Here is a 13,079-nt window from a genome sequence, read left to right as displayed (position 1 = left end):
GTGGCGGTGACGCGGTTAACGTGGTGACGGTGACACGGTTAACGTGGTGACGGTGACACGGTTAACGTGGTGACGGTGACACGGTTAACGTGGTGACACGGTTAACGTGGTGACGGTGACACGGTTAACGTGGTGACGGTGACGCGGTTAACGTGGTGACGGTGACATGGTTAACGTGGTGACGGTGACGCGGTTAACGTGGTGACGGTGACACGGTTAGCGTGGTGACGGTGACACGGTTAGCGTGGTGACGGTGACATGGTTAGCGTGGTGACGGTGACATGGTTAACGTGGTGACGGTGACATGGTTAGCGTGGTGACGGTGACATGGTTAGCGTGGTGACGGTGACATGGTTAGCGTGGTGACGGTGACATGGTTAGCGTGGTGACGGTGACATGGTTAGCGTGGTGACGGTGACATGGTTAGCGTGGTGACGGTGACATGGTTAGCGTGGTGACGGTGACATGGTTAGCGTGGTGACGGTGACATGGTTAGCGTGGTGACGGTGACACGGTTAACGTGGTGTTGCTGGCTGTGTCACCTGGCCAGTCGCGAGTGGCCATCTACACCGACAGCGGACTGCTGTGGCTGGGCACCAGCGACCTGCAGGTAGCCGTCGCCACGGCAACCGGCGGGTTAGCGTGGTGACGGTGACGCGGTTAACGTGGTGACGGTGACATGGTTAGCGTGGTGACGGTGACGCGGTTAACGTGGTGACGGTGACGCGGTTAACGTGGTGACGGTGACGCGGTTAGCGTGGTGACGGTGACACGGTTAACGTGGTGACGGTGACGTGGTTAGCGTGGTGACGGTGACACGGTTAACGTGGTGACGGTGACATGGTTAGCGTGGTGACGGTGACATGGTTAGCGTGGTGACGGTGACGCGGTTAACGTGGTGACATGGTTAGCGTGGTGACGGTGACATGGTTAGCGTGGTGACGGTGACACGGTTAACGTGGTGACACGGTTAACGTGGTGACGGTGACACGGTTTACGTGGTGACGGTGACGCGGTTAGCGTGGTGGCGGTGACGCGGTTAACGTGGTGACGGTGACACGGTTAACGTGGTGACGGTGACACGGTTAACGTGGTGACGGTGACACGGTTAACGTGGTGACACGGTTAACGTGGTGACGGTGACACGGTTAACGTGGTGACGGTGACGCGGTTAACGTGGTGACGGTGACATGGTTAACGTGGTGACGGTGACGCGGTTAACGTGGTGACGGTGACACGGTTAGCGTGGTGACGGTGACATGGTTAGCGTGGTGACGGTGACATGGTTAGCGTGGTGACGGTGACATGGTTAACGTGGTGACGGTGACATGGTTAGCGTGGTGACGGTGACATGGTTAGCGTGGTGACGGTGACATGGTTAGCGTGGTGACGGTGACATGGTTAGCGTGGTGACGGTGACATGGTTAGCGTGGTGACGGTGACGCGGTTAACGTGGTGACATGGTTAGCGTGGTGACGGTGACATGGTTAGCGTGGTGACGGTGACACGGTTAACGTGGTGACACGGTTAACGTGGTGACGGTAACATGGTTAACGTGGTGACGGTGACATGGTTAGCGTGGTGACGGTGACATGGTTAGCGTGGTGACGGTGACATGGTTAGCGTGGTGACGGTGACACGGTTAACGTGGTGACACGGTTAACGTGGTGACGGTGACATGGTTAACGTGGTGACGGTGACACGGTTTACGTGGTGACGGTGACACGGTTAACGTGGTGACACGGTTAACGTGGTGACGGTGACACGGTTAACGTGGTGACGGTGACGCGGTTAACGTGGTGACGGTGACGCGGTTAACGTGGTGACGGTGACACGGTTAGCGTGGTGACGGTGACATGGTTAGCGTGGTGACGGTGACATGGTTAGCGTGGTGACGGTGACATGGTTAACGTGGTGACGGTGACATGGTTAGCGTGGTGACGGTGACATGGTTAGCGTGGTGACGGTGACATGGTTAGCGTGGTGACGGTGACATGGTTAGCGTGGTGACGGTGACATGGTTAGCGTGGTGACGGTGACATGGTTAGCGTGGTGACGGTGACATGGTTAGCGTGGTGACGGTGACATGGTTAGCGTGGTGACGGTGACATGGTTAGCGTGGTGACGGTGACATGGTTAGCGTGGTGACGGTGACACGGTTAACGTGGTGATGGTGACATGGTTAGCGTGGTGACGGTGACATGGTTAACGTGGTGACGGTGACGCGGTTAGCGTGGTGACGGTGACATGGTTAACGTGGTGACGGTGACACGGTTAGCGTGGTGACGGTGACATGGTTAGCGTGGTGACGGTGACACGGTTAACGTGGTGTTGCTGGCTGTGTCACCTGGCCAGTCGCGAGTGGCCATCTACACCGACAGCGGACTGCTGTGGCTGGGCACCAGCGACCTGCAGGTAGCCGTCGCCACGGCAACCGGCGGGTTAGCGTGGTGACGGTGACGCGGTTAACGTGGTGACGGTGACGTGGTTAGCGTGGTGACGGTGACGCGGTTAGCGTGGTGACGGTGACATGGTTAACGTGGTGACGGTGACGTGGTTAGCGTGGTGACGGTGACACGGTTAACGTGGTGACGGTGACGTGGTTAGCGTGGTGACGGTGACACGGTTAACGTGGTGACGGTGACATGGTTAGCGTGGTGACGGTGACATGGTTAGCGTGGTGACGGTGACGCGGTTAACGTGGTGACATGGTTAGCGTGGTGACGGTGACATGGTTAGCGTGGTGACGGTGACACGGTTAACGTGGTGACACGGTTAACGTGGTGACGGTGACACGGTTTACGTGGTGACGGTGACGCGGTTAGCGTGGTGGCGGTGACGCGGTTAACGTGGTGACGGTGACACGGTTAACGTGGTGACGGTGACACGGTTAACGTGGTGACGGTGACACGGTTAACGTGGTGACACGGTTAACGTGGTGACGGTGACACGGTTAACGTGGTGACGGTGACGCGGTTAACGTGGTGACGGTGACATGGTTAACGTGGTGACGGTGACGCGGTTAACGTGGTGACGGTGACACGGTTAGCGTGGTGACGGTGACATGGTTAGCGTGGTGACGGTGACATGGTTAGCGTGGTGACGGTGACATGGTTAACGTGGTGACGGTGACATGGTTAGCGTGGTGACGGTGACATGGTTAGCGTGGTGACGGTGACATGGTTAGCGTGGTGACGGTGACATGGTTAGCGTGGTGACGGTGACATGGTTAGCGTGGTGACGGTGACGCGGTTAACGTGGTGACATGGTTAGCGTGGTGACGGTGACATGGTTAGCGTGGTGACGGTGACACGGTTAACGTGGTGACACGGTTAACGTGGTGACGGTAACATGGTTAACGTGGTGACGGTGACATGGTTAGCGTGGTGACGGTGACATGGTTAGCGTGGTGACGGTGACATGGTTAGCGTGGTGACGGTGACACGGTTAACGTGGTGACACGGTTAACGTGGTGACGGTGACATGGTTAACGTGGTGACGGTGACACGGTTTACGTGGTGACGGTGACGCGGTTAGCGTGGTGGCGGTGACGCGGTTAACGTGGTGACGGTGACGCGGTTAACGTGGTGACGGTGACACGGTTAACGTGGTGACGGTGACACGGTTAACGTGGTGACGGTGACACGGTTAACGTGGTGACACGGTTAACGTGGTGATGGTGACACGGTTAACGTGGTGACGGTGACGCGGTTAACGTGGTTACGGTGACGCGGTTAACGTGGTGACGGTGACACGGTTAGCGTGGTGACGGTGACACGGTTAGCGTGGTGACGGTGACATGGTTAGCGTGGTGACGGTGACATGGTTAACGTGGTGACGGTGACATGGTTAGCGTGGTGACGGTGACATGGTTAGCGTGGTGACGGTGACATGGTTAGCGTGGTGACGGTGACATGGTTAGCGTGGTGACGGTGACATGGTTAGCGTGGTGACGGTGACATGGTTAGCGTGGTGACGGTGACATGGTTAGCGTGGTGACGGTGACATGGTTAGCGTGGTGACGGTGACATGGTTAGCGTGGTGACGGTGACATGGTTAGCGTGGTGACGGTGACACGGTTAACGTGGTGTTGCTGGCTGTGTCACCTGGCCAGTCGCGAGTGGCCATCTACACCGACAGCGGACTGCTGTGGCTGGGCACCAGCGACCTGCAGGTAGCCGTCGCCACGGCGACCGGCGGGTTAGCGTGGTGACGGTGACGCGGTTAACGTGGTGACGGTGACGCGGTTAACGTGGTGACGGTGACGCGGTTAATGTGGTGACGGTGACGTGGTTAGCGTGGTGACGGTGACGCGGTTAGCGTGGTGACGGTGACATGGTTAACGTGGTGACGGTGACGTGGTTAGCGTGGTGACGGTGACACGGTTAACGTGGTGACGGTGACGTGGTTATCGTGGTGACGGTGACACGGTTAACGTGGTGACGGTGACATGGTTAACGTGGTGACGGTGACATGGTTAACGTGGTGACATGGTTAGCGTGGTGACGGTGACATGGTTAGCGTGGTGACGGTGACGCGGTTAACGTGGTGACATGGTTAGCGTGGTGACGGTGACATGGTTAGCGTGGTGACGGTGACACGGTTAACGTGGTGACACGGTTAACGTGGTGACGGTGACACGGTTTACGTGGTGACGGTGACGCGGTTAGCGTGGTGGCGGTGACGCGGTTAACGTGGTGACGGTGACACGGTTAACGTGGTGACGGTGACACGGTTAACGTGGTGACGGTGACACGGTTAACGTGGTGACACGGTTAACGTGGTGACGGTGACACGGTTAACGTGGTGACGGTGACGCGGTTAACGTGGTGACGGTGACATGGTTAACGTGGTGACGGTGACGCGGTTAACGTGGTGACGGTGACACGGTTAGCGTGGTGACGGTGACATGGTTAGCGTGGTGACGGTGACATGGTTAGCGTGGTGACGGTGACATGGTTAACGTGGTGACGGTGACATGGTTAGCGTGGTGACGGTGACATGGTTAGCGTGGTGACGGTGACATGGTTAGCGTGGTGACGGTGACATGGTTAGCGTGGTGACGGTGACATGGTTAGCGTGGTGACGGTGACGCGGTTAACGTGGTGACATGGTTAGCGTGGTGACGGTGACATGGTTAGCGTGGTGACGGTGACACGGTTAACGTGGTGACACGGTTAACGTGGTGACGGTAACATGGTTAACGTGGTGACGGTGACATGGTTAGCGTGGTGACGGTGACATGGTTAGCGTGGTGACGGTGACATGGTTAGCGTGGTGACGGTGACACGGTTAACGTGGTGACACGGTTAACGTGGTGACGGTGACATGGTTAACGTGGTGACGGTGACACGGTTTACGTGGTGACGGTGACGCGGTTAGCGTGGTGGCGGTGACGCGGTTAACGTGGTGACGGTGACGCGGTTAACGTGGTGACGGTGACACGGTTAACGTGGTGACGGTGACACGGTTAACGTGGTGACGGTGACACGGTTAACGTGGTGACGGTGACACGGTTAACGTGGTGACACGGTTAACGTGGTGACGGTGACACGGTTAACGTGGTGACGGTGACGCGGTTAACGTGGTGACGGTGACGCGGTTAACGTGGTGACGGTGACACGGTTAGCGTGGTGACGGTGACATGGTTAGCGTGGTGACGGTGACATGGTTAGCGTGGTGACGGTGACATGGTTAACGTGGTGACGGTGACATGGTTAGCGTGGTGACGGTGACATGGTTAGCGTGGTGACGGTGACATGGTTAGCGTGGTGACGGTGACATGGTTAGCGTGGTGACGGTGACATGGTTAGCGTGGTGACGGTGACATGGTTAGCGTGGTGACGGTGACATGGTTAGCGTGGTGACGGTGACATGGTTAGCGTGGTGACGGTGACATGGTTAGCGTGGTGACGGTGACATGGTTAGCGTGGTGACGGTGACATGGTTAGCGTGGTGACGGTGACACGGTTAACGTGGTGTTGCTGGCTGTGTCACCTGGCCAGTCGCGAGTGGCCATCTACACCGACAGCGGACTGCTGTGGCTGGGCACCAGCGACCTGCAGGTAGCCGTCGCCACGGCAACCGGCGGGTTAGCGTGGTGACGGTGACGCGGTTAACGTGGTGACGGTGACGTGGTTAGCGTGGTGACGGTGACGCGGTTAGCGTGGTGACGGTGACATGGTTAACGTGGTGACGGTGACGTGGTTAGCGTGGTGACGGTGACACGGTTAACGTGGTGACGGTGACATGGTTAGCGTGGTGACGGTGACATGGTTAGCGTGGTGACGGTGACGCGGTTAACGTGGTGACATGGTTAGCGTGGTGACGGTGACATGGTTAGCGTGGTGACGGTGACACGGTTAAGGTGGTGACACGGTTAACGTGGTGACGGTGACATGGTTAACGTGGTGACGGTGACACGGTTTACGTGGTGACGGTGACGCGGTTAGCGTGGTGGCGGTGACGCGGTTAACGTGGTGACGGTGACACGGTTAACGTGGTGACGGTGACACGGTTAACGTGGTGACGGTGACACGGTTAACGTGGTGACACGGTTAACGTGGTGACGGTGACACGGTTAACGTGGTGACGGTGACATGGTTAGCGTGGTGACGGTGACGCGGTTAACGTGGTGACGGTGACACGGTTAGCGTGGTGACGGTGACATGGTTAGCGTGGTGACGGTGACATGGTTAGCGTGGTGACGGTGACATGGTTAACGTGGTGACGGTGACATGGTTAGCGTGGTGACGGTGACATGGTTAGCGTGGTGACGGTGACATGGTTAGCGTGGTGACGGTGACATGGTTAGCGTGGTGACGGTGACATGGTTAGCGTGGTGACGGTGACGCGGTTAACGTGGTGACATGGTTAGCGTGGTGACGGTGACATGGTTAGCGTGGTGACGGTGACACGGTTAACGTGGTGACACGGTTAACGTGGTGACGGTAACATGGTTAACGTGGTGACGGTGACATGGTTAGCGTGGTGACGGTGACATGGTTAGCGTGGTGACGGTGACATGGTTAGCGTGGTGACGGTGACACGGTTAACGTGGTGACACGGTTAACGTGGTGACGGTGACATGGTTAACGTGGTGACGGTGACACGGTTTTCGTGGTGACGGTGACGCGGTTAGCGTGGTGGCGGTGACGCGGTTAACGTGGTGACGGTGACGCGGTTAACGTGGTGACGGTGACACGGTTAACGTGGTGACGGTGACACGGTTAACGTGGTGACGGTGACACGGTTAACGTGGTGACGGTGACACGGTTAACGTGGTGACACGGTTAACGTGGTGACGGTGACACGGTTAACGTGGTGACGGTGACGCGGTTAACGTGGTGACGGTGACATGGTTAACGTGGTGACGGTGACGCGGTTAACGTGGTGACGGTGACACGGTTAGCGTGGTGACGGTGACATGGTTAACGTGGTGACGGTGACGTGGTTAGCGTGGTGACGGTGACACGGTTAACGTGGTGACGGTGACGTGGTTAGCGTGGTGACGGTGACACGGTTAACGTGGTGACGGTGACATGGTTAGCGTGGTGACGGTGACATGGTTAGCGTGGTGACGGTGACGCGGTTAACGTGGTGACATGGTTAGCGTGGTGACGGTGACATGGTTAGCGTGGTGACGGTGACACGGTTAACGTGGTGACACGGTTAACGTGGTGACGGTGACATGGTTAACGTGGTGACGGTGACACGGTTTACGTGGTGACGGTGACGCGGTTAGCGTGGTGGCGGTGACGCGGTTAACGTGGTGACGGTGACACGGTTAACGTGGTGACGGTGACGCGGTTAACGTGGTGACGGTGACACGGTTAACGTGGTGACACGGTTAACGTGGTGACGGTGACGCGGTTAACGTGGTGACGGTGACACGGTTAACGTGGTGACGGTGACACGGTTAACGTGGTGACACGGTTAACGTGGTGACGGTGACACGGTTAACGTGGTGACGGTGACGCGGTTAACGTGGTGACGGTGACATGGTTAACGTGGTGACGGTGACGCGGTTAACGTGGTGACGGTGACACGGTTAGCGTGGTGACGGTGACACGGTTAGCGTGGTGACGGTGACATGGTTAGCGTGGTGACGGTGACATGGTTAACGTGGTGACGGTGACATGGTTAGCGTGGTGACGGTGACATGGTTAGCGTGGTGACGGTGACATGGTTAGCGTGGTGACGGTGACATGGTTAGCGTGGTGACGGTGACATGGTTAGCGTGGTGACGGTGACGCGGTTAACGTGGTGACATGGTTAGCGTGGTGACGGTGACATGGTTAGCGTGGTGACGGTGACACGGTTAACGTGGTGACACGGTTAACGTGGTGACACGGTTAACGTGGTGACGGTAACATGGTTAACGTGGTGACGGTGACATGGTTAGCGTGGTGACGGTGACATGGTTAGCGTGGTGACGGTGACATGGTTAGCGTGGTGACGGTGACACGGTTAACGTGGTGACACGGTTAACGTGGTGACGGTGACATGGTTAACGTGGTGACGGTGACACGGTTTACGTGGTGACGGTGACGCGGTTAGCGTGGTGGCGGTGACGCGGTTAACGTGGTGACGGTGACGCGGTTAACGTGGTGACGGTGACACGGTTAACGTGGTGACGGTGACACGGTTAACGTGGTGACGGTGACACGGTTAACGTGGTGACGGTGACACGGTTAACGTGGTGACACGGTTAACGTGGTGACGGTGACACGGTTAACGTGGTGACGGTGACGCGGTTAACGTGGTGACGGTGACATGGTTAACGTGGTGACGGTGACGCGGTTAACGTGGTGACGGTGACACGGTTAGCGTGGTGACGGTGACATGGTTAGCGTGGTGACGGTGACATGGTTAGCGTGGTGACGGTGACATGGTTAACGTGGTGACGGTGACATGGTTAGCGTGGTGACGGTGACATGGTTAGCGTGGTGACGGTGACATGGTTAGCGTGGTGACGGTGACATGGTTAGCGTGGTGACGGTGACATGGTTAGCGTGGTGACGGTGACATGGTTAGCGTGGTGACGGTGACATGGTTAGCGTGGTGACGGTGACATGGTTAGCGTGGTGACGGTGACATGGTTAGCGTGGTGACGGTTACATGGTTAGCGTGGTGACGGTGACATGGTTAGCGTGGTGACGGTGACATGGTTAGCGTGGTGACGGTGACATGGTTAACGTGGTGACGGTGACATGGTTAGCGTGGTGACGGTGACATGGTTAGCGTGGTGACGGTGACATGGTTAGCGTGGTGACGGTGACATGGTTAGCGTGGTGACGGTGACGCGGTTAACGTGGTGACATGGTTAGCGTGGTGACGGTGACATGGTTAGCGTGGTGACGGTGACACGGTTAACGTGGTGACACGGTTAACGTGGTGACACGGTTAACGTGGTGACGGTGACATGGTTAACGTGGTGACGGTGACATGGTTAGCGTGGTGACGGTGACATGGTTAGCGTGGTGACGGTGACATGGTTAGCGTGGTGACGGTGACATGGTTAGCGTGGTGACGGTGACACGGTTAACGTGGTGTTGCTGGCTGTGTCACCTGGCCAGTCGCGAGTGTCCATCTACACCGACAGCGGACTGCTGTGGCTGGGCACCAGCGACCTGCAGGTAGCCGTCGCCACGGCAACCGGCGGGTTAGCGTGGTGACGGTGACGCGGTTAACGTGGTGACGGTGACATGGTTAGCGTGGTGACGGTGACGCGGTTAGCGTGGTGACGGTGACATGGTTAACGTGGTGACGGTGACGTGGTTAGCGTGGTGACGGTGACACGGTTAACGTGGTGACGGTGACGTGGTTAGCGTGGTGACGGTGACACGGTTAACGTGGTGACGGTGACATGGTTAGCGTGGTGACGGTGACACGGTTAACGTGGTGACGGTGACACGGTTAACGTGGTGACGGTGACACGGTTAGCGTGGTGACGGTGACATGGTTAGCGTGGTGACGGTGACATGGTTAGCGTGGTGACGGTGACACGGTTAACGTGGTGACGGTGACATGGTTAGCGTGGTGACGGTGACATGGTTAGCGTGGTGACGGTGACATGGTTAGCGTGGTGACGGTGACATGGTTAGCGTGGTGACGGTGACATGGTTAGCGTGGTGACGGTGACATGGTTAGCGTGGTGACGGTGACATGGTTAGCGTGGTGACGGTGACGCGGTTAACGTGGTGACATGGTTAGCGTGGTGACGGTGACATGGTTAGCGTGGTGACGGTGACACGGTTAACGTGGTGACACGGTTAACGTGGTGACGGTGACACGGTTAACGTGGTGACGGTGACACGGTTAGCGTGGTGACGGTGACATGGTTAGCGTGGTGACGGTGACATGGTTAGCGTGGTGACGGTGACATGGTTAGCGTGGTGACGGTGACATGGTTAGCGTGGTGACGGTGACATGGTTAGCGTGGTGACGGTGACATGGTTAGCGTGGTGACGGTGACATGGTTAGCGTGGTGACGGTGACGCGGTTAACGTGGTGACATGGTTAGCGTGGTGACGGTGACATGGTTAGCGTGGTGACGGTGACACGGTTAACGTGGTGACACGGTTAACGTGGTGACGGTGACATGGTTAACGTGGTGACGGTGACATGGTTAGCGTGGTGACGGTGACATGGTTAGCGTGGTGACGGTGACATGGTTAGCGTGGTGACGGTGACATGGTTAGCGTGGTGACGGTGACGCGGTTAACGTGGTGACGGTGACGCGGTTAACGTGGTGACGGTGACACGGTTAACGTGGTGACGGTGACGCGGTTAACGTGGTGACGGTGACGCGGTTAACGTGGTGACGGTGACACGGTTAACGTGGTGACGGTGACACGGTTAACGTGGTGACGGTGACACGGTTAACGTGGTGACGGTGACGCGGTTAACGTGGTGACGGTGACGCGGTTAACGTGGTGACGGTGACACGGTTAACGTGGTGACGGTGACGCGGTTAACGTGGTGACACGGTTAACGTGGTGACGGTGACACGGTTAACGTGGTGACACGGTTAACGTGGTGACGGTGACACGGTTAACGTGGTGACACGGTTAACGTGGTGACGGTGACACGGTTAACGTGGTGACGGTGACGCGGTTAACGTGGTGACGGTGACGCGGTTAACGTGGCGACGGTGACGCGGTTAACGTGGTGACGGTGACACGGTTAACGTGGTGACGGTGACACGGTTAACGTGGCGACGGTGACACGGTTAACGTGGTGACGGTGACACGGTTAACGTGGTGACGGTGACACGGTTAACGTGGTGACGGTGACACGGTTAACGTGGTGACGGTGACGCGGTTAACGTGGTGACGGTGACGCGGTTAACGTGGTGACACGGTTAACGTGGTGACGGTGACACGGTTAACGTGGTGACGGTGACACGGTTAACGTGGTGACGGTGACACGGTTAACATGGTGACGGTGACGCGGTTAACGTGGTGACACGGTTAACGTGGTGACGGTGACACGGTTAACGTGGTGACGGTGACACGGTTAACGTGGTGACGGTGACACGGTTAACGTGGTGACATGGTTAACGTGGTGACGGTGACACGGTTAACGTGGTGACGGTGACACGGTTAACGTGGTGACGGTGACACGGTTAACGTGGTGACGGTGACGCGGTTAACGTGGTGACGGTGACACGGTTAACGTGGTGACGGTGACACGGTTAACGTGGTGACGGTGACGCGGTTAACGTGGTGACGGTGACGCGGTTAATGTGGTGACGGTGACACGGTTAACGTGGTGACGGTGACACGGTTAACGTGGTGACGGTGACGCGGTTAACGTGGTGACGGTGACGCGGTTAACGTGGTGACGGTGACACGGTTAACGTGGTGACGGTGACACGGTTAACGTGGTGACGGTGACACGGTTAACGTGGTGACGGTGACACGGTTAACGTGGTGACGGTGACACGGTTAACGTGGTGACACGGTTAACGTGGTGACGGTGACACGGTTAACGTGGTGACGGTGACACGGTTAACGTGGTGACGGTGACACGGTTAGCGTGGTGACACGGTTAACGTGGTGACACGGTTAACGTGGTGACACGGTTAACGTGGTGACGGTGACACGGTTAACGTGGTGACGGTGACATGGTTAACGTGGTGACGGTGACATGGTTAACGTGGTGACGGTGACACGGTTAACGTGGTGACGGTGACATGGTTAACGTGGTGACGGTGACGCGGTTAACGTGGTGACGGTGACACGGTTAGCGTGGTGACGGTGACATGGTTAGCGTGGTGACGGTGACATGGTTAGCGTGGTGACGGTGACATGGTTAACGTGGTGACGGTGACATGGTTAGCGTGGTGACGGTGACATGGTTAGCGTGGTGACGGTGACATGGTTAGCGTGGTGACGGTGACATGGTTAGCGTGGTGACGGTGACATGGTTAGCGTGGTGACGGTGACATGGTTAGCGTGGTGACGGTGACATGGTTAGCGTGGTGACGGTGACATGGTTAGCGTGGTGACGGTGACATGGTTAGCGTGGTGACGGTGACATGGTTAGCGTGGTGACGGTGACATGGTTAGCGTGGTGACGGTGACACGGTTAACGTGGTGTTGCTGGCTGTGTCACCTGGCCAGTCGCGAGTGGCCATCTACACCGACAGCGGACTGCTGTGGCTGGGCACCAGCGACCTGCAGGTAGCCGTCGCCACGGCAACCGGCGGGTTAGCGTGGTGACGGTGACGCGGTTAACGTGGTGACGGTGACATGGTTAGCGTGGTGACGGTGACGCGGTTAGCGTGGTGACGGTGACATGGTTAACGTGGTGACGGTGACGTGGTTAGCGTGGTGACGGTGACACGGTTAACGTGGTGACGGTGACGTGGTTAGCGTGGTGACGGTGACACGGTTAACGTGGTGACGGTGACATGGTTAGCGTGGTGACGGTGACACGGTTAACGTGGTGACGGTGACACGGTTAACGTGGTGACGGTGACACGGTTAGCGTGGTGACGGTGACATGGTTAGCGTGGTGACGGTGACATGGTTAGCGTGGTGACGGTGACACGGTTAACGTGGTGACGGTGA

This window comes from Petromyzon marinus, unplaced genomic scaffold, assembly GCF_048934315.1.
Source record: "Petromyzon marinus isolate PM22_M1 ecotype Great Lakes invasive population unplaced genomic scaffold, UKy_Petmar_22M1.pri1.0 PM_Scaffold_494, whole genome shotgun sequence".
NCBI lineage: Eukaryota > Metazoa > Chordata > Hyperoartia > Petromyzontiformes > Petromyzontidae > Petromyzon > Petromyzon marinus.
Note: the sequence above shows the minus strand (reverse complement) of the source record.